The 22,018-nt window shown below is 45.1% G+C and overlaps 1 protein-coding gene across 1 annotated transcript in view; it reads left to right on the top strand.

Annotated features, from left to right (window-relative positions):
• HTR1F (5-hydroxytryptamine receptor 1F) overlaps nt 1-22,018 on the top strand; it is a 663,252-nt gene that overhangs the window by 101,648 nt on the left and 539,586 nt on the right. The gene's annotated exons all lie outside the window — the stretch shown is intronic.

Below are 22,018 nucleotides of genomic sequence, written 5' to 3'. Positions count from 1 at the left end.
AAGACAGTGAGGTAATACAGTGCAGATGATACAAGTAGCCAGTACTGTAATAGTCTTGTGGGTGTTCACCTCTGGAGCTGCTACTGAGCTGCGGAAGCTGCTGCTGGTCAAAAGACTTTGCTTTCTGCAGCCCAAAGGGGAATGTGTACCTCTCACGCTGGTGGCTGGAGTAAAAATGGATGCCAGGAAGTGAGGTAGTTCACAGAGCTGCAGGACACTCCCACATTCTAGAAAAAATGTAAAAGGAGGAGCGAGGGAGTGACACAAAGCTTCTGGTCAGCAGGGGGCAGCAGACAAGCATGAACAGGTAACTATAGAACAGCAGACCGAACTATATGAAAGAGACACAAGGGAACAGCACAGTTGAAACTAACAAATATTAACTACATTAACTAAAATCATTTGCAAAACTACTTCATGTTTTATTGTAGATAAGTGGAGCAATAAGAAAAAAAGTGGTTGCATGACTGTTTTTCTACTTCCTTCTTTTGACTTCTATCTAGAAGAGTTTCAACAAATATATGATTTCCTATTTGCTGAAAAATTCAGAGACCCAATGCATCTTTCAACTTTGAGCTTTTATTTAAAAAAACACAGCAATCAAATAAAATTTGGAAACACCCTCCCAGAATTGTTACTTTTTTAGGTTATGATTTTTGGTCTAAAGTAAATGTTGTTGGCTCATAATTCAAGTACCTTTAGTACATTATTGGGGTTCCCAGTTTGTTTAAGAAACTGATAGTGGCAAGCCATGAGGATAAAATAAGAAAAGATATACTTCCCACAGAAATCTGATCCCCACCACAGAGCTACAATTGCAGTGGTCTCCATTGAACTGCAAGAAATGATGTCATGGCCAACAGTCAGCTGACCACTGCGGCCACTGCTTGGCTGCAGTATTCAGACACTGGTGGTCAAAATGTCATTGCATTTGGTTCAGCGAAGACTATCAACAACGTAAGGGTCAGGGAGTGGTTTTCCAGAGTGAGCATATTTTCCTTTCTTCTTGTATCCCCTAGGTTTGCCACTGTCAGTTTATTATATGAGCTAGAAAACTACTTTAAACCCCTATGTTGCATCATTAATTTTAGCTGAAAAATTTGTGTAGCTGCTCTCTCTTTAAACCATTTTCCACGTATCAGACATTGTCCTATGCTGTTGTACTGCAGCTTCTCTTCACATCCAATGTGTTACGCTCGCGCCGGGACTGACTGGCATGAGCGTGATTAGTGATCCCACTGTACCATGAACCGAGGAGTGCCTGGAGGGGCGTAACTAAGAATCAACCCGATCCAACCAAGGTCGCACAGTGGCTCAGTCGACTCCGTGAACCAGGGAGGAACCGAGCAGAGGGACCAGGTGCTACTCCAGGTCAGACCCCGGTCACAGCTGCTGATCCACATCGGGGAATGCAGGAACAGACAGGTTAAACTGGCATATTGACTGGTGGGTGCTGGCAGGCACGGCTGGTATGCAGACAGGTGGATATTGACAGGCACGGCTGGTATGCAGACAGGTGGGCACTGGCAGGCACAGCTGGCATGCAGACAGGTGGGCACAGGCAGACACGGCTGACATGCAGACAGGCGGGTACTGGCAAGTAGGAACGTAGGCAGGATAGGAACCAGTACAGACTGGGATACAGGAACAGAGCCGCAGGTGCGGTAGACAAGCAGAGCGGAGCAAAAGCCGCAAATGCGGTGAACAAGCAAAGCAGAGCAAAACCTCAGATGCGGTGAACAAGCAAAGAAGAGCATAACCCGCAGATGCAGTGAACAAGCAAAGCAGATCAAAACCCGCAGATGCAGTGAACAAGCAAAGCAGAGCAAAACCGCAGATGTGGTGAACAAGCAAAGCAGAGCAAAACCGCAGATGCGGTGAACCAGCAAAGCAGAGCAAAACCCGCAGATGTGGTGAACAAGCAAAGCAGAGCAAAACCGCAGATGCGGTGAACAAGCAAAGCAGAGCAAAACCCGCAGATGCGGTGAACAAGCAAAGCAGAGCAAAACCTGGAGATGTGGTGAACTAGCAAAGCAGAGCAAAACCCACAGATGCGGTGAACAAGCAAAGCAGAGCAAAACCGCAGGTGCGGTGAGCAAGCAGAGCAAAGCAAAACCGCAGGGGCAGTGAGCAAGCAGAGCAAAGCAAAACCCGCAGATGCGGTAGACAGGACAGGGCTCTGTTCACATGGAACAGACTGGAGAACGCAAGAAGAAAGCTGGAACACAGTAGTTAGATACAGTGGCAGGGAAACAGAATGAGCAGAACCAGATACACACAAGGTACTAGCAATGAAGTAGCAAGTGGACACAAAACTCACAAACAGAAATACAGAGACAATGAGTTGGAGTTAGGTGCAGGTTCAGATACTGCAGGAAAAGGGGAAGGTACAGACATAGAGACAAACAGGTAACGGACTAGGACACTGTTCAGACGGGATCTGAACCAGGAAGAAGATACAGGAACGGGCCTGGGAACTCAGCCCCAAGGGTGGCAGAAACTGACTAGAAGTCACAGGTACAGGTAGTGGCCCTAGGTACTCAGCCCCCAGGGTGGCAGAACAGACTAGATACAGGACTGGACCTGTCAACTCAGTTGCAAAGACAAACTGAGTGAAGGTGTTGCTGAGGCACCTCCTACTGGGTGGAGGGGGTTTAAGTATCCAGTGACTCACAGCCATAGGCTGGGGATGCATTAGGACTGTGCACACAGTAGCTATAAGAAACAAGCAGAAAGCCGCGCCAACGCCCTAAGCAATCAGACAAGAGACATGGACAGAGCAGGTACTGGAGCAAAGAGTGCAGCATGGACTGACAGGTAAGATTGCGGTCTTGCATGGTGGGAGGAGGTGCACCATGCAAGCACGCCGCCAGGCATGTTACACAATGTACAGTTAGGAGGAAGAGAGCTGCTGCATAGATCTTTATGGTGTAAATTTTTTTTTTCTTTTTGCTCCAGTGGTCAGAACTTTTAGTACAAAGCTGTATAAGATAAGTGGGCCCCTACCATTTAATGTATTTTAGCCTGTCAGGGTGCCTGCTTGGTCCCACTTAAGTAAGAGCTAAAAGGCTCCTGAAAAAAGTGGACCTAACAGGTATGGTTATAACCTTTGCTGCCCTTGCAAACAATTGACACTCTATGATCGTGCCATGAGGATACCAATAACCTGGCAGAGAAACAGCACTTTTTGGTAAATCACAAATATGCCAAGGTCAGCACTTACAGCTGAATATGAGGGGGTTAAATGGATAGGATCATAATAAAGGGGAATCTGTCACCAGTTTTTCCTTATAGAAACTAAGTCCAACAGATGTAAGTCATCTTGAAAAGCCCTCTGGCAACCTGAACATAAGTGACCAGCTATCCCTTTTATAATCCTTCAGTGCTGTATGCTAATCAGCATGGTCCGGCCTTAAGAGGATTGCTGGTCTGTCTTCATCTATCCCAGCAATCCCTGCCCTCCTGCCCTGAGGGACGTGGCTGACCTCTCCTAAATCATCCACAAACACTGTTGCGGCTGCACAGCTCCTGTTCTCTACTGTGCTAATGCAAGAGTTTAACGATTGTACATGACCTGAGAAATGTCAGACATGTCAATCAAGACAGTAGAGCCGACAAAATGAACACCAAAACATATAACTTCAATCTTGACTATTGTGGTGGGAGATGCAAGGGAAAAGCAGGTGCTACTAAGTACTTCCATGCTGCCCATAGACAATAGACGTCCAGACAGTTCAAAATGGGTTCTATACTGCAATGTTCTAAAAGTAATGCAGCTGCACATGGTTGTGCGGGAGTGGGGAGCCAGCTGTCCGATACAGCCAGACTACCCATAGGGAGTGCAGAGATGATTTTTACCATCTCTACCTTCCCGATAGCTGTATACACAGCACTCAGCAAGCACAATGTGTACAGTTATGAGAAGTAATAACACTGCTTGTTCCACTGGACCCAACAGTCACATGATCGCTGGGTGTAGTGGGAAATTAAAAGCTGTTGGGTTCTAGGAGATCCAGTCAGCTCTGCTATGCAGCCAGGAGGCTTAATTTTCAATGGAACTGGGCCCCAGTTACAGGGAAAATAAGATTTAAAAAAGTATTTAAATGTTAAAATGCCCCCCCCCTCCCCCTCAAAAGGTCTTTTATAATAAAATATATGAAATAAATAAAAATAAATACATAAATAGATAAAAAAAAGCAGGAAATAAATACATTTTAAAATACACCGCTACCAATGCAAATTGCTGTTACTAACCCCGATCCGATCAAAAATAAAATGTGTCTGATGTCTAAAAATAATTGTTACAGACAAGTGAACAAATATTAAATGCAAAAAAACTAATTATAAAAAGTATAAAAGCAAAATAAAAATTAGGCCCCATGAAAAAAAGAAGCAAAAAATATTTGAATATCTGAACAAGAAAAAGAACGAGAAAAAAACCACAGCTCTTTAAATTGCATGTATGATAAATTTGAAAATGTGCCTGATCTTGAACTTGTTAATGCCGGCTTCCCTTGTACTGCAAAACATTAATGGCCTTTTCCTCTTGCCTGAGCACAGTTTGGGATGGTTAGAAGGGAGTTATCAGAAAGATGGCTTGTATTTTTGCAGTTAATTTTTTTTTTATCAAATCGAAAAATAATCATAAATATTGTATAACAAAATGTTATCAAAGACAACAAAAAATTGTGTTTGCTGCTCAATGGTTAAGCTCAGATTAGAGTTTTGTATTGCCCATTACATGCATTGTCTTGCTGGGCCATAAGATTTATTGATGCTGGAGATGATTTGTGAATTCTGCAAACACCAACACGGGCCGCTGCTATATTCATCATCCTGATTCAATAGTTCAGCCTGCAGCAGCGATTACCTTCATCCTCCATATGATGCAAAGATCTTCTCTCTGCCACCTGCTATTTTCTCTTAGCTTTTACTGACACAGATTATTGATTTGATGGATGTAATTTGTTCAATTTTTAACTTCCTAGAGATCCTGTTTATGGGAAACCCAGGGGAAGGTTACATATCCAGGATCCTATGAAAGCTTGTTTACCATTAAATATATAATATACAAATCAAATTGGAGTGAATATATCCTTTATACTTGCCATCTTCCTATAAAGACAAGAGAATCATTTCTAGCAAATGCTATACTGCTACACCATTCCTTTATTTTGATAGATTTGTCGGCAAATTTAACTTCGCAACTTGTGGGGCTTGCAAATTGTCCCAAAGTGAGCATTTCTGGAAAAGTTTGTGGTAGTGATGAGCAAAATTTTGAATTCGGCAGTTCACTCCAATTTGTCCAGTAAGTTGCGTCAAATATTGTGAATTTTGGGGTTTTTCTCTCTAGTCCTGGAAAGCCATGCTAAAATGGGCAGAGCATGGGTGAGGTGGGGCATGGCTATGTCTGCCTATCAAATTAATAAACGTTACACTACCTTAGTGGCTCCAGTGAGTGCATTTCTGCCGCATGTGTACTACACTTGTAATATTCATTAATCATGTGCACCTTTTAATGATTTCGGTGCATCTTACTCCAGTGGCCCCGATTATTAAGACAGGAATATACAACACCAGTCTTAATGAATCATGACCATTGTTCCTGGATGACTTTAATATTTTCAATGGCGCTTCTTTAAGGGTCTGATATCGGCTCCTGCAATGTAGTGTGTTGTCTTCAGAAGTGTGGCATCTGCTGGGTTTACAATAATGGATGGGAGGCATCTGGCAGCAGAAGGGATTTGTATGTGATGACTGTGGGGTTATATTTCATTTTGACACAGCAGTTGGGTGGCACTGAGAGAAGTTGGGTTTAGTGGTTGATGGTGGATGGTTGGAGGAGGCCAATATAAGTTCTGGGCCTCCAAGGTGGACGTATTGATGTTGGCTGGTTGGAAACTCCCATACATGGGACAAGTGGGCCCATGGGCAGAGTTTTATGTCAAATATCAGGTTGGTTAACAGGTGCAGTCTGGTGGGGAAATGGCTGGAGATAGGACATCCAATGAAGATATGGACATAGCTATATTTTGCCAGCCAGAAGATATGGTGATTCAAGGACTACTCTTCCATGGGACTACTCTTCCATGGGATTGCTGTTATTTATTTTTTTATGCAATTTTAATTTTAATGCTGTGACAAATTCATTCCAGTATGGTGTGTTCTCCTTATTTGGGAAATACACATCTAATGAGTTGCCAATACTTTTGTCATGAGGGTAGTGTGTGACTACCTCTGACGAATCAGTCTTTTATATTACTGTACCTTGTTCAGGGGTGGACACTGACTGTGAAAGACCCCTGCGCAGGACTTGTGTCTGGACCCCCTCCACCCCTTCATCAAGCTGTGAGTTTTAGTGTCAGGACAGACACCACTTAAAAAAAACAATTAACTGTATATTGAAAGCATATATTGACCAGAGAGAGACACACAGAGAAGTCCTTTACACAATCTTTGTGAAGGAAAATTGTTATGAGTAAAAAATTAAACAATTATAGTATCTGAGCAACCTGTAGTGCAAATGGGCCTCATTACCCGCTAGAGACTCCCTACACTACTTGGCCAATGTGCCGCTGAACCTGCTGCAGATGTGATATGTCTACCCCAGCACAAAAGTCTAAATATATGTGTTTAAAAATTATGTTTAATCATCCGTTCCTGCAGTCAGCAAACTAGTTCAGGACTGCTGTCAATCAATGCTACTGTACGATGGGAGCACGCCTACAGCAGTGTGACTGACAGCCCAGCGTCTGCAGTGTGGAGGAGACGAGGGCCGAAATAGTTTTTAGACACATGCATATAGTGATCATGGAAAATATAGGCATCATTATAGAGGATATTAGGAAGTTGATAAAGGGCTTCTTTTAGTGTTAAATCATGATGTTCCATTTAATTGATGAAAAAAAAAATTGAATATTTTGTAAAAGAAAATATTTTTTTTCACTTTTTTTCTGAGAACTCTAAAAGTTTTATTTTTCTGTTGATGGAGCTGTGTAATGGCTCGTTTTTTTGTGTGGCAAAATGAGGTTTCTATTGATACTATTATTGGTTGAACAAGATCCCTTGATTGCTTTTTATTGCATTTTCCTTAGGAACTGCTGTGTTTTTTACTGTATGAGGGACCTCTCCTGACTCCTTACAGTGGCTACGGGTAATGTATGCCCTGAGCCACTAAGCACCATTCTTTCTTCCTCCCTCAAGTTCCCTCTGTGGTCCTTCTACACGGCCTGCAGGGTGGAAGAGATGAGGGTGTCCTCTGTGCCATGGATAGAAGCCTTCACACTCCTCCCATGATGATCCGCGTGAGTGGAGTAACAGCCTCCCTCCCTCTCACTCCCTTCAAGCGGATCGAATGGAGAGTAGTGTGATGGCTTTCTATCCAAGTCACATAGGACACCCTCATCCCTTTCCCCTTCAAGACACGCAGAAGGGGCAGAGAGTGAATCACATGACTGTCAGGCTCAGTGTGAGACTTTTCCCCTGCGATGCCCCATGTTTCCTACCTCATAGATCCAGCATCAACACTAAGAGGAGAGGACGGAGGCTCCTAACAGTGTCTTTTGCTAAGTGCATCAGAGTGGCTGTCCCCTCTGTCGGTAAATAACTCAGGTACGGCCCCTTCTTCTCCACTTAATGTTGATGCTGCCACTGGATCTATGATAGACAAGATATTTCAGGAGCTGATCGGGCCCCCTCTCCATCGGGGCCCCTGAGCAGCTGCATTTGCTGCCACAAAGGTATGTCGGCCCCTGACCTTGTTGTTCCTCAATTAAACAGAGGAATCTGGGGATTAGAGAGTTAACCTGATGCTATAAATCCAATCCTGAAAGACCTAATTGATGATGCAGGTCTCTGCAATGTATATTGGATATTTAATAAAAAGTTAATTTTCTAATGGAATCTAGTTTAATTGTAATACTGTTGCTTCTAATCCCATGGCTCCGACAGAACGATTTTTAACTATTGTTCTCTCTGTATTCTTCGTCTCTAGTGCCATTGAGAGTTTATGAAAATCAGAGTGGTCAGAAAAACTCATCAGACAAGCAATTAGTATAAAAAGAAATGTGTTCTGTGCTAAGGAAGAGGGAAGTGATTGCAAAATCTGTTTTTATGAAACAGGCAGAAAGCACAGCTGATAACAAAATGTAAAGGAAGAAGGGATTGTTGCTAAATAATAATTTTTGCAATATACAAAAAAAGAACAAATAATAATCTTTATGCACATAGCACCAATATAGTTTGCATAGAAATTATACATTAGACAAACAATTAAAGGGAGTCCGTCAGCCCAAACTAACAGTAAAAACTAAATATATACAGTGCCTTGAAAATGTATTTCTACCTGTGAACTTTTCCTCATTTTTTATACCCACAAACTTAAATGTATTTTATTTTTATTTTATGTAATACACCAACACAAATTAGCAAGTATTTGTGACGTGTATAGGAAATAATACATGGTTTTCTTATTATTTTTAAAATATAAATCTGAAAATTATGATGTGCATTATTAAGCCACCTGTAGTCTGATCCCCCTAAATAAAATCCAGGGTGACCAATTGCCTCAAGAAGTCACATAATTAGAAAATTTAGTAAATTGAGTCCACCTATGTGTAATTTATTCTCAGTATAACTACAGATGTTCTGTGAAAGCCTCAGAGGTTTGTTTGAGAACATTAAGGATCAAACAGCATCAGGAAAACAAAAAAAACACCCGATAGGTCATGATTTATACATGATGATGCACCGCTGAGAACAATGATTTGTTTTGTGCAGCGTAAAAGATTATTTCACCCAATAAGCGAGCTTGGTCATCGAGTGATCGGCAGCCTGTCTACACTACAAGATAATCATGAAACAGATTTTACTATTATAGTTCAGTTTATATGTAGCTTTAGAGAACCTCTTCTTAAGATGAGCCAAATAAAAAAAGAAATGCTTATGCTCATCTCCCGCACTAGCATTGTTAAACTGTATCAGCGCCAGATCTCCCAATGCCCATGTGACATTGTTATGTCACTCACATGCTACAGGTAATCAGTAGCCGCTGATCATCTTATGCCTATATTGTTTCATCGGAGCAGACATCCGCTCTAATGGAATACTGATGAGCAACAGCCGGTCATAAGCTGAAGCTTTCATGTGACATAGCAAAGTCGGGAATCCGGTAGCGACATCACTGGAAAGGCTCCAGTGCAGGAGGTGAGTATAAGCTTTTCTTATTTTTCTCAAGGGACTTGGACATTTAAGAAGGGTTTCTTGAAGTAGTAGACAACCCATTTAAAGCCACACTTAAAATGGAAATGGTTTATCTGTGTTTATTTGAGTGCAAATCATTATTAGTATTAAGATCTGTAAAATATAAAGTTCTGTGGGACAAATATCAAACATTTAAAGGGTTATTTCCAAAATATTAATCACAGTTCAGTGGCTTCAAATCTTAAAATGAATAAAGTTGTCAAATGCAATCAATATTCAAGAGTGTTTGGTGCACCACATACCATATCACCTCCTGAAGATCCTCATGTCTTTGAGTCCTCATGTCTTAGAGTCCTCCCTGACTCGTGGCCTATATATACGTCCTGGAGTTCTATAATGACAGGTCGCACATGTTCAGTAGATACTTGCTATTCTTCTGCATAGATATCCTCTTCTTACTTTGCAGGGAAATGACAAATTTACAGCTGGGCCATTCTCACTGCAATGATTAGCTATCCTCCTTTCCGACTGTGCAGCTTTGCAGATACAGCCGAGTAAGTGCAGAGATACCAGCCACTAAACCAACAATGGTATTTCTAATAAAAAGTATGACTATTTCTATAATGGCTGCTTCCTAGCCATAAATACAATAGTAATACAACTGGCTATTTATCCAAACTGTCTGAAAGAGAAACTGTCTTTGAGAAGAGAAACAATATAGTATGTTTCTAAAATAGCTAAATCTGAGCGAATGTACCATATAAAGATATATAGGTTATGTAGACTATGTTGGGCATCACAAAATCATTAGAATAGACCTTTTGACATGCTGGCTTCAGCACAAGGGGTGCATGAGAATGTCTCGATGTGTGTTTCACTGTGATATTTGGATGGTTATGCTGTCTGTGTTTTTCAATTTTTTCAGTGCTAGGGTATGTACACAGAGCATCTTTAAGATGGTACAAACCCGCCAAAGTTTTTCTAGGCGAAGATGCTGTGTATTATTGTTCATTTTTGCAGTGCTTTTTCAGGCACTTTCCAAGCGGAATCTACCTCAAAAAGATGTGTGCACAAACCCTTAGAGTATTTTCACATTGAGTTTTTTTAAGAGTTTTTGTAGCTGAAACTGAATTGAAACTCTCAAAATCCTCCTCAAGAACTCAAGCTCCTCAAAAAAAGTTGAGTTTGCGCTTAGATTTTCCTCCAAAATCTCGGCAAACAGTCTCATTATAAACACACCCTAAGGAAATTTCTTCAGGAAACTCTCCTTCTTTAGATAATTTTTGAAGAGTTGTTTTTTATTTCCATAAGTGTTTTGTGAAACAGTTCTGAAGAATTCATTCAGAATTTTGGAAAAAAAAATTCCTGAAGCATTTTTTTAATCATTTAATTGTAGGGAGCCTAGTTTGGAGTGGTATTTTTCAAAACCTGAAGCAGAAATATAAGCTCAAAAGACTGAAAATATGAACTGCAAAGTGGTTTAAAATAGAAAGGAATAGGAAGAATTGTTCAAGCATTTTTAATGTAACTTTTGAAGTCCTCTAAAACTCTATCTGCAAAAGCTACAGTATGTACACACATAATTTTTTGAGTACATTTTGGAGCATAAATTGAGTGGAAACTCTCTACGACCCCTTTCACACGTCCTGCTATTTCTGTTACTGGAAAAGTACCGTTGCTATTCGTGTCCGTGTTTGTCACCTGTGTGCACCATCCATGTGACACGTACTGGAATAGAATGCAGAATAGAAATGACAGATGTTTAGGTGTTAAAGATGTGCAAAGGTAGACATAGACAGATAGATATCCGAGAGATATATAATTAGTGCCTTGCATGTGTTGTGTACTGTACTTAAATTATGCAAATAAATAAATAAATAAAAAATATGTGGGGCCCCCCCTATTTTTGATAACCAGCAAAGGTAAAGCAGACACTGGCAGACTTTTATCAGGCTGGGAAGGTCCCTAGTTATTGGGCCCTTCCCAGCCTAAAAATACCAGCCTGCATCTGCCCAGAATTGGCGTATCCATTAGATGCTCCAATTCTGGCACTTTGCATGGCTCTTCTTGATTGCCCTGGTGCGATGGCAATCGGGATAATAGTATTGGGGTTGATTTCAGCTGTGATTTTTCAAAATCACCCCCATTACTAACCTAGTAATAAATTAAAAACCACACACAAAAAAACAACTTTATTTGAATAAAGACTCCCCCACACTATCCATCGTTCATTAATTTATTAAAAAAAAAAATCCCATGCATTTCCAAAATAATCTATTACATCTGATGTAGTCCAGAAAAGGATATCTAAAAAACATAAAAGGCAGAAAAAAACAGAAGAGACTGTCCCTTGTTCAATTTATTTGTAAAAATGTTCTCACATAGGTCCAATGTAATCCACGTTCCCGAATTCCTACTCCGGCATCTGTGAATAGCAATAAAGTTACTTCTAATCTCATAGATGCCAGGCAGTGATGACAATGCTCATCAGAGCCGCCAGGTCTCACTGAGCACACCAGGGCAATCGGTAAGCATTGGGCAAAGTGCCAGAATTGGCGCATCTAATGGATAATATCAGCTCACAGCTATCTGCTTTAGCTTTGCTGGTTATCAAAACAGGGCGAACCCCACGTCATTTTTTTCATTCATTTGTTTTTTAGGTTAATACAAGTACAGTAAACTAAACAGGCACAACACTAATTATATATCTCACAGATATCTATCTAACTATCTATCCCATGTATACCTATCTATCTCTATCTTTGCACATCTAACACCTAAACATCTGTTATTTCTATTCTGCATTCTCTTTCGCTACATATCACACGGGCGGCACCCGGATGTCACCATTATGTCAGCTATGTGCACATGTATTGACATCCCTGCTGCCGGAAAGAAACAGACATGTCTACGTGTGGGTCACAAGGATACATGGTCCTTGTGAACACAAAGATATGTGTACAGCCCCATAGATTATAATGGGTGTACATGTGTGTTTCCAGTACGGGTAAAAATTTGACCACACATACCGGAAATACTGACGTATGAAGGAGGCCCAAGAGTATGAGCACACAGCATCTTTTTTATTCCCTGAGAGGCTTCTAATAGGAAACCACCTGCTGTCTATACTGAACAGTATTGAATAAAAACCGACATAGGTGGAGCCACAAAATTCATGTCCCTGTCCCGCTCCGGCACTGCTCAATTTGTCTGAGCTTGGCAGAAATGCCAAATCCAGCTTTAAACTTCGTAACAACAGTATCTCGGACCTGCTGGTGTGTTCCTTGGTCTTCATGATGCTCTCTGCACTTGAAACAGAACCCTGAGACTATCACAGAGCAGGTGCATTTATACGGAGACTAGAGATGAGCGTTGTTCTACTCGAACTGTTCGCCAATCTCAAATTCGAGCTGTTTTGGGCGGTGTTCGAGCCGTTCGGCGAACACGAACAATTTGAGAAAAATTCGGCTGTTCGAGGTTATGTTCGATAACTGTTCGTGCACCAAAATCATAACTGGATTTTTTCTCAGTAATGATGAAAATTAATGTTAATACGCAGTTTGAGTGTACAGCGGGGTGGGGGGAGGGGCAGGGGATGGATCTCTGCAGGAACAATGAAGATCTCCATTTTTTTTTTCTCTTTCCTGCATTTACAGTGGGGAGGTGCAATCTGTCAGCCTATCAGCAGCGCACACACGGAGCGAAGTGCTTTTTTTCACACAAGCAAGGGCATGTGTCATTGGCAGTGTATGTCACATGTCCTTGCCCTATAAGACAAAGCCATTTTCCCCGTCGCCACCATTTTCTCACTGCTGCAGCTGCGTGTTAGACGGCACCGCTGTTGCTGTGTGCGCTATACCTTGTTAATTTCAAGCCAATTTTCGCACAAATCTACAGATAGCTTGGGAGTAGGGAATAGTTGTGATTGCAGTCCTTTTAAGGACTAGGTTACAGCATTTCCTACGACTTTTATCAGGCAGGTCTGTGCTCTTAAATAGATAGATTGTGGGAGTAAAGACTAATTGTAATTGGAGTCCTTTTCAGGACTAGGTTACATCAGTTCCTATCAGTTTTTGCCAGGCAGGTCTGTGCCAGTGCTGTGCAAGTTTTTTTCACAGCATTTGGCTGAATCTAGCAAAGCTAATCCTTTTTGGCCTATTGCAGAGTGTGTTAGTCAGTGGAGTAGCCTATCTGTGTTGCAAGATATACCACCTGTGTATAGAATACCAATTTTTTTACTGCACCTAGTGAAGTAAAATCTTTTGGGCATAGCATCATTCTATTAGTCCATCTATACTGACCTCCAACAGGTTGCAAATTGAATATAATTTTTTTCTGCATCTAGCTCTGAAAAAATATTGGGCTTCTAGCTGTGTGTGGGACTTGTTGTATTAGTCCATCTATACTGACCTCCATCAGGTTGCAAACTGAATATATTTTTTTCTGCATCTACCTCTGAAAAAATATTGGGCTTCTAGCTGTGTGTGGGACTTGTTCTATTAATCCATCTATACAGACCTCCATCAGGTTGCAAACTGAATATATTTTTTTCTGCATCTACCTCTGAAAAAATATTGGGCTTCTAGCTGTGTGTGGGACTTGTTGTATTAGTCCATCTATACTGACCTCCATCAGGTTGCAAACTGAATATATTTTTTTCTGCATCTACCTCTGAAAAAATATTGGGCTTCTAGCTGTGTGTGGGACTTGTTCTATTAATCCATCTATACAGACCTCCATCAGGTTGCAAACTGAATATATTTTTTTCTGCATCTACCTCTGAAAAAATATTTGGCTTCTAGCTGTGTGTGGGACTTGTTGTATTAGTCCATCTATACTGACTTCCATCAGGTTGCAAACTGAATATATTTTTTTCTGCATCTACCTCTGAAAAAATATTGGGCTTCTAGCTGTGTGTGGGACTTGTTCTATTAATCCATCTATACAGACCTCCATCAGGTTGCAAACTGAATATATTTTTTTCTGCATCTACATCTGAAAAAATATGTGGCCTTCTAGCAGTGTGTGGGACTTTCTCTATTAGTCCATCTATACTGACCTCCATCAGGTTGCAAACTGAATATATTTTTTTTCTGCATCTACCTCTGAAAAAATATTTGGCCTTCTAGCAGTGTGTGGGACTTTCTCTATTAGTCCATCTATACTGACCTCCATCAGGTTGCAAATTAAAAATATTTTTTATCTGCATCTACAGTACCTCTGAAAAAATATTTGGGCTTCTAGCTGTGTGTGGGACGTGTTCTATTAGTCCATCTATACTGACCTCCATCAGGTTGCAAATTGAATATAATTTTTATCTGCATCTAGCTCTGAAAAAATATTTGGCCTTCTAGCAGTGTGTGGGACTTTCTCTATTAGTCCATCTATACTGACCTCCATCAGGTTGCAAATTGAATATAATTTTTATCTGCATCTAGCTCTGAAAAAATATTTGGCCTTCTAGCAGTGTGTGGGACTTTCTCTATTAGTCCATCTATACTGACCTCCATCAGGTTGCAAATTAAAAATAATTTTTATCTGCATCTACCTCTGAAAAAATATTTGGGCTTCTAGCTGTGTGTGGGACTTGTTCTATTACTCCATCTATACTGACCTCCATCAGGTTGCAAACTGAATATATTTTTTTCTGCATCTACCTCTGAAAAAATATTGGGCTTCTAGCTGTGTGTGGGACTTGTTGTATTAGTCCTTCTATACTGACCTCCATCAGGTTGCAAATTAAAAATAATTTTTATCTGCATCTACAGTACCTCTGAAAAAATATTTGGGCTTCTAGCTGTGTGTGGGACTTGTTCTATTAGTCCATCTATACTGACCTCCATCAGGTTGCAAATTGAATATAATTTTTATCTGCATCTAGCTCTGAAAAAATATTTGGCCTTCTAGCAGTGTGTGGGACTTTCTCTATTAGTCCATCTATACTGACCTCCATCAGGTTGCAAATTAAAAATAATTTTTATCTGCATCTAGCTCTGAAAAAATATTTGGCCTTCTAGCAGTGTGTGGGACTTTCTCTATTAGTCCATCTATACTGACCTCCATCAGGTTGCAAATTAAAAATAATTTTTATCTGCATCTACCTCTGAAAAAATATTTGGGCTTCTAGCTGTGTGTGGGACTTGTTCTATTAATCCATCTATACAGACCTCCATCAGGTTGCAAACTGAATATAATTTTTTTCTGCATCTACCTCTGAAAAAATATTTGGCCTTCTAGCAGTGTGTGGGACATTCTCTATTAGTCCATCTATACTGACCTCCATCAGGTTGCAAACTGAATATATTTTTTTTCTGCATCTACCTCTGAAAAAATATTGGGCTTGTAGCTGTGTGTGGGACTTGTTCTATTAATCCATCTATACAGACCTCCATCAGGTTGCAAACTGAATAAAAATTTTTTCTGCATCTACCTCTGAAAAAATATTTGGGCTTCTAGCTGTGTGTGGTACTTGTTCTATTAGTCCATCTATACTGACCTCCATCAGGTTGCAAATTGAATATAATTTTTTTCTGCATCTAACCCAGCCAATAGTTTTGGCCTAATACCACAGTTTGGCCACTCAGCTCTGCTCGGTTCCCATCCATTGTTTTTTTGTGCAAACAACTCCAGAGTTGTGAATTAGTTAACCACCAAAATGAGTGGAAAAAGGCCTGCTGCTGGTGGAAAGGGGAATAGGCATGTTGGGAAGGGGAAAAAAGGTTGTGTCCGTGGGGTAGGTGTTAAAGCAACAGTAACATCTGCAGAAGAAAGACCATCTTCCAGCCAAACTAAAATGTCTACTTCTTTTAGCGAACAATGTGATAAGATCCCTTTCTTACGGCCACGCCAATCGCTACAAATTCCAGATGAGGCACAAAAACAGCAGGTGCTTCAACGGATATCAAGTGCTCCTTTAAGTGGGCTCTCCTCCACATCAACTTCAACATCACAAATACTCCAGTCCTCAAAGGTGTCACCCCAATCGCACTTGCTTCCTCACAGCTCCCAAATCTCCAGCTGCCCGTCTGAGTATGAGGTAGAACAGATGGTTGAGTCTGCAGAGCTGTTTATGACGCACCCCCTGGGCCATATTCTTTAGGGGAATACCCGGAGCCGGATCAGATGGGGGTTGTAGTCTTCCGAGTGGCTGTGACCCGGTCCGTGCCCAGGGTGTCAAACTCAGTTGTATGTGGCAGTCCTACAGATGTTATTAAGTTCTTAATGTCGACTACGCCACCCGTTGTATTGCGGTCACTATGGCCGCCGCTGCAGCAGGGTCCGCTGAGGCTGATGGTGTTGGTGCAGCTTTTGATGGTATAACCCCCAACGGGTGGGGTATAGCCTCAGGGGGTCAGGTGCAGAGGATGGGGGTTGTGGTGGTGCAGCGTAGATGTAAAATGAAGACCGAGTCGGGTTGTGCAGTTTAGGGTATTTACTCACTGCTGATGTTCCGGTCACTCCAGCTTCAAGTGACCACCCGAGCCGTGCTGCGTCCACCAGGTCCTGGATCCAGCCAACCCCCAAGCAAGTCCGGAGCGTGACCCTGAGCTCTCCTTCTGTCCTTTCCTCTGGCCGTCCCCACTAGTGATCCACCTAGGTCCAGCTCCCTCGGGCCTTCTGTTGGGAGACCCTTGGCCTTGGGTTCCCTGACCCTCCACGTGGTCTGCCTTCGGGGCGGATGTGGTGGGTGGCCGTGGCAGACGCTGCCCACGGCCTCCGGTCTCTGGCTAGGGTGTGCTTTTGCCCCCACCAGTTTGGGCTCCGGTACCCTACTGCCGACTCTTCACCCGGGGATAGAATTTGGGTTCTTAGAGTCTCTTCTGTTTACCCCCTCTGGGTCTCTCTTTCTTCTCCTCTCTCATTCTGGCTCAGGCTTCTCTGCTCTGCTCTTCTGCTCTCCAACAGACTCTTTGCAAAAGGCTGACTCACTCCTCCTCTACAGCAGACTGACTGACCCTGATCTTTGATGGTGCCCACCTTAAATACTCCCTCTATGTGTGAGCTCAGGTGACCAGCACCCAATGAGCTCCTATCTTTACCCAGGCTGCTCCCCCTATCTGCCCCTACACTACTTGGGATGTACCACCCCCCCTCCCACTCCAGCCAGGAACAGACTCGGTCGTACCTGCACATTTCTAAGTGGGAGTACCGTTGGTCTGTTCCCCGGAAATGGGATGTGTGTAGTGCATGCAGCCTACCGAGCTCAGTTCCACACTCCATCCTTACCCGGGAGTGGAATATCACACCTCTGGGTTGAGGTGCAATACCCCTGTAGCAGCCGAATCCTCAGGGTGCTACATTCCCCCCTGGTAAATCACAGCACGTCCTCGGGCTGTAAGACATAAATAACACCAAAACATACAGATTTTTGCATAAACATATAAAACATTATATATATATATATCAATACAACTTTTCATATAAAACTTTCTCGTAGCTTCTAGCTCCTCCTCCGGACACTGTGCAACGTGTGCCCAGGAAAAGTGCGACAGTCTTTTCTTAAAAACATGGTTTTCCTATAAAACCGGTAGGGGGCGCTTTAGGACGCGCAACTATATACAGGGACTATGGCCGCTCTCAGTCCTCGGCCAGGTATTAGGGAGGAATGACCGCTCTCAGTCCTCGGTCAGTGGGATTTAGGGGTTAAACGGGTAAACAGTTCACTTCTCTGGTCCCAACGGGGACTATATTAGCAACAGTAACAGTTCACTGTGCCCCGACGGGCAACTATATACAGCTTCGGCTCCGCTGTACTTAACGACGGCGTCCTCCTGCTCTTTCTTTATGGTTACCTCTAACTCTTGTTTCAGACCCGTCCGGGTCCTCTTGTTCTTCCTCCTCACACCGCAGCTCTTCCTCCGTCAGGCGATGCACATGGAGGGCGTAAGGTCCTTTGGCACACTTGTGCCGGGTGAAGGTGACCTCGTCCCCGATGTAAAGGTCACGACCTCTGTGTCCCTCCGGTAGGTGGGACTCAACGTCTCTCCTGGTTACAAAGACGTCGCCTAGGGTGCGGTGGTCTCGGATGAAGCCCCACCCATGCTGCATGTTAAACTTAATCACAGTCCCGGTGGTGCGGGGACTATGCTCTGCACGGGGGTCTCTCCTGGCCCGGCTCTTCTGCTCCGCGCTCCTTATTTGAGCTTGCTGTTCCCGGACCCGCCTCTCTCTCCGCTCCCTCTCGAAGACCTCGAGCTGTTGGCGGCAGCACTCTGCACGCTCCGCTGCAGCTGCCCGAGTCTCTTGAGTGAACCCCATGAGATCTTCTCCGGTGGGATCCCACTCAAACTGCGCTTCTGCTAGTGGGGGCGAGATCCTCTTGACGGGCTTTGGAGCCGGGATCAGGGGTTCATCCAGGGGTCTCTCTCTCCGGAGTCGGGGATGGTGAAACTCCGGTGGCCATATAAATGGCTGCCCATCCGGGCACGTATGCTGGGCGTACAGGTCCTCTCCCAGATGCGGCACTCTTGGTCTTATGGGCGCGGTGGTGTTAGCGCCCGGGTTGCCCGGGCCTTGCGGCCAGGCCTGGGGTATCTGGAAGGTGAAGGGCACCGTAAGGACGGCGGCGCCCTGGGCTACTTGGCCCTGCGACCAGGCCGGGGGCTCCGCGGAGGTAGGGGGCGCTGTTGGTATTGCGGCGCCCGGGGGTACTAGGCCTTGCGACCAGGCTGGTGGTACTTCCTGCTTGGTCACGCTCGGGGTCGAGGCGTGTGACGTCACAGGGGTCGCGGCTCCCGTTTGAGGCCTAGTCTGTGGCGGTGACGTTGCGGCGACGGGCACGGCAGGATAAACTTCGGGCTCTGCGACGGGGAGCTGGGGCAGGTACGTGGTTTCCCGATTTGGGGTATAGACGTCCCCTTTACCTGCCTCCACTAGTTCGGCTCCCTTCTCGGCGCCGTCTCCGGCCTTCAGTCCTCCCGCGCCATCCTCAGAGGCGGTCTGTCTCCTCGTCTTGGGTGGCGTGCTCCGCTGACAGGTCTCGGTCTGCTGGGCCATCTCACGGCTCCACTCCGCCAACGTCTCTCGCTGCACCCGGGCCATCCTCCTTGCGAGGCCCTCCAGAGCGGTCTGTGCACACTCCCGGTCTCGGGGGAGCTGTGCTAGGACCTCCACTAGGCCTAGTGGGGTCGTTGCTTCCAGCAGGCTCCTGACCAACGGGTCGGTGCTGCTCTGCTCTCCTTCCACTGTTTCCTGCAGGCTCCTGGCCAGCGGGCCGGTGCTGCTCTGCTCTCCCTCCTCTGTTTCTAGCAGGCTCCTGGCCAACGGGCCGGTGCTGCTCTGCTTTCTCGCCATCTCCGGGTAAGCTCCTCCGATACTCTTCTCCAGGCTTCTTGCCTCCGGGTGCGCTCTCTCCAGACTGCTCCAGGCGGCACCCATCTTCGTTCTCTTCTTTCGTCTCCTCCCACTTCGAGGGCGGTCCCGGGGCCACTTGGTGATTGTCAGCTCCAGGGGCGGTTCTTTCACGCTGACAGACACCTCTAGCATCACAGTCTCTGTTGGTGGGGGCGGTTTCCACTTTTGGCGCCATTTTCGGTCCTGGCCCACGATGGGAGGTGGCCTCTTGCCACCCTCTGGCACGCCCATAATGGCGTCCGCTCTTCCAAGGCGGGAAATCTTTGGAAATGGCGGGAATCGCTTCCCAGTGGCGGGAAACTCTGCAGATGGCGGGAAAAAGCTGTTAATGGCGGACAACCGGCGGGAATCGACTGGTGATGGGGTCCGATGGCGGGGACCCTCCGGAACCGGCAGGAGACTTCTTTTTGAGGTAAACTCGTTCTTTTCTTCAGGCACGCAGTACCCGGTTGTTGTGGGCACGTGATCCTGCCGACTACGTCAAAGTTGACGCACCCCCTGGGCCATATTCTTTAGGGGAATACCCGGAGCCGGATCAGATGGGGGTTGTAGTCTTCCGAGTGGCTGTGACCCGGTCCGTGCCCAGGGTGTCAAACTCAGTTGTATGTGGCAGTCCTACAGATGTTATTAAGTTCTTAATGTCGACTTCGCCACCCGTTGTATTGCGGTCACTATGGCCGCCGCTGCAGCAGGGTCCGCTGAGGCTGATGGTGTTGGTGCAGCTTTTGATGGTATAACCCCCAACGGGTGGGGTATAGCCTCAGGGGGTCAGGTGCAGAGGATGGGGGTTGTGGTGGTGCAGCGTAGATGTAAAATGAAGACCGAGTCGGGTTGTGCAGTTTAGGGTATTTACTCACTGCTGATGTTCCGGTCACTCCAGCTTCAAGTGACCACCCGAGCCGTGCTGCGTCCACCAGGTCCTGGATCCAGCCAACCCCCAAGCAAGTCCGGAGCGTGACCCTGAGCTCTCCTTCTGTCCTTTCCTCTGGCCGTCCCCACTAGTGATCCACCTAGGTCCAGCTCCCTCGGGCCTTCTGTTGGGAGACCCTTGGCCTTGGGTTCCCTGACCCTCCACGTGGTCTGCCTTCGGGGTGGATGTGGTGGGTGGCCGTGGCAGACGCTGCCCACGGCCTCCGGTCTCTGGCTAGGGTGTGCTTTTGCCCCCACCAGTTTGGGCTCCGGTACCCTACTGCCGACTCTTCACCCGGGGATAGAATTTGGGTTCTTAGAGTCTCTTCTGTTTACCCCCTCTGGGTCTCTCTTTCTTCTCCTCTCTCACTCTGGCTCAGGCTTCTCTGCTCTGCTCTTCTGCTCTCCAACAGACTCTTTGCAAAAGGCTGACTCACTCCTCCTCTACAGCAGACTGACTGACCCTGATCTTTGATGGTGCCCACCTTAAATACTCCCTCTATGTGTGAGCTCAGGTGACCAGCACCCAATGAGCTCCTATCTTTACCCAGGCTGCTCCCCCTATCTGCCCCTACACTACTTGGGATGTACCACCCCCCTCCCACTCCAGCCAGGAACAGACTCGGTCGTACCTGCACATTTCTAAGTGGGAGTACCGTTGGTCTGTTCCCCGGAAATGGGATGTGTGTAGTGCATGCAGCCTACCGAGCTCAGTTCCACACTCCATCCTTACCCGGGAGTGGAATATCACACCTCTGGGTTGAGGTGCAATACCCCTGTAGCAGCCGAATCCTCAGGGTGCTACATTTACTCATACTATAGCCTGGGAATCAGAGGTCGACTCCAGCGCTTCTGTGAATCCAGACGAGGAAATGATCTGCACTGATGCCCAGAATCTTTATGAGTCGGAGCCAGGACCAGACGCAGAAGGTTCTGACCATAATGTAGACCCTCATTCCCAAACTGTAACTCCTGTTGGTGGAGACAATGAGGAAGACGATGATAAGACTCAAATACCTGATTGGAGCGACAACTTTAGTTTTTTGTCAGGGCAGGAACAGGTTGGCTCTGAGGACGACGGGTGTGATAACGCACAGGGTGATGATGATGAGGTTGGAGATCCCACTTACTGTCAACCCACAGTCAGCCAAGAGATGAGCAGAGGAGGTGGAGGAAGATGCTAGTGACGACGAGGTCAGGTTGCGCCTTCCTGGACAGAGACGTAGTACTGGAAGCACGTCAACAACTGCATCCTCAAACACAACTCTGCCTCTCACCACAAGTCGTGGTGGCTCTTCAGGTCGCATGGGTGCTAAGCCTTGCATAGCCTGGGCATTTTTTCAGATCGATAAAGATGACCCAACTCGTGTTATCTGTAACATTTGTCAGCAAAAGCTAAGTAGAGGCCAAAAAATACATAGTTTGAGTACTTCATGCATGAACCGGCACATGGACATGAAGCATAAGTTGCAGTGGGAAGCTCAGTGTGCTACAATGCGGCCTAGCCGGCCGGGCCAACCACCGTCTGCCATATCTTGTGCATCCGCGGCCTCTT

This window comes from Phyllobates terribilis, unplaced genomic scaffold (genome assembly GCF_046119375.1).
Source record: "Phyllobates terribilis strain yellow unplaced genomic scaffold, ASM4611937v1 Scaffold_2__4_contigs__length_985480577, whole genome shotgun sequence".
In the NCBI taxonomy this organism is placed as follows: domain Eukaryota; kingdom Metazoa; phylum Chordata; class Amphibia; order Anura; family Dendrobatidae; genus Phyllobates; species Phyllobates terribilis.
This window is presented reverse-complemented; position numbering and strand designations above follow the sequence as displayed.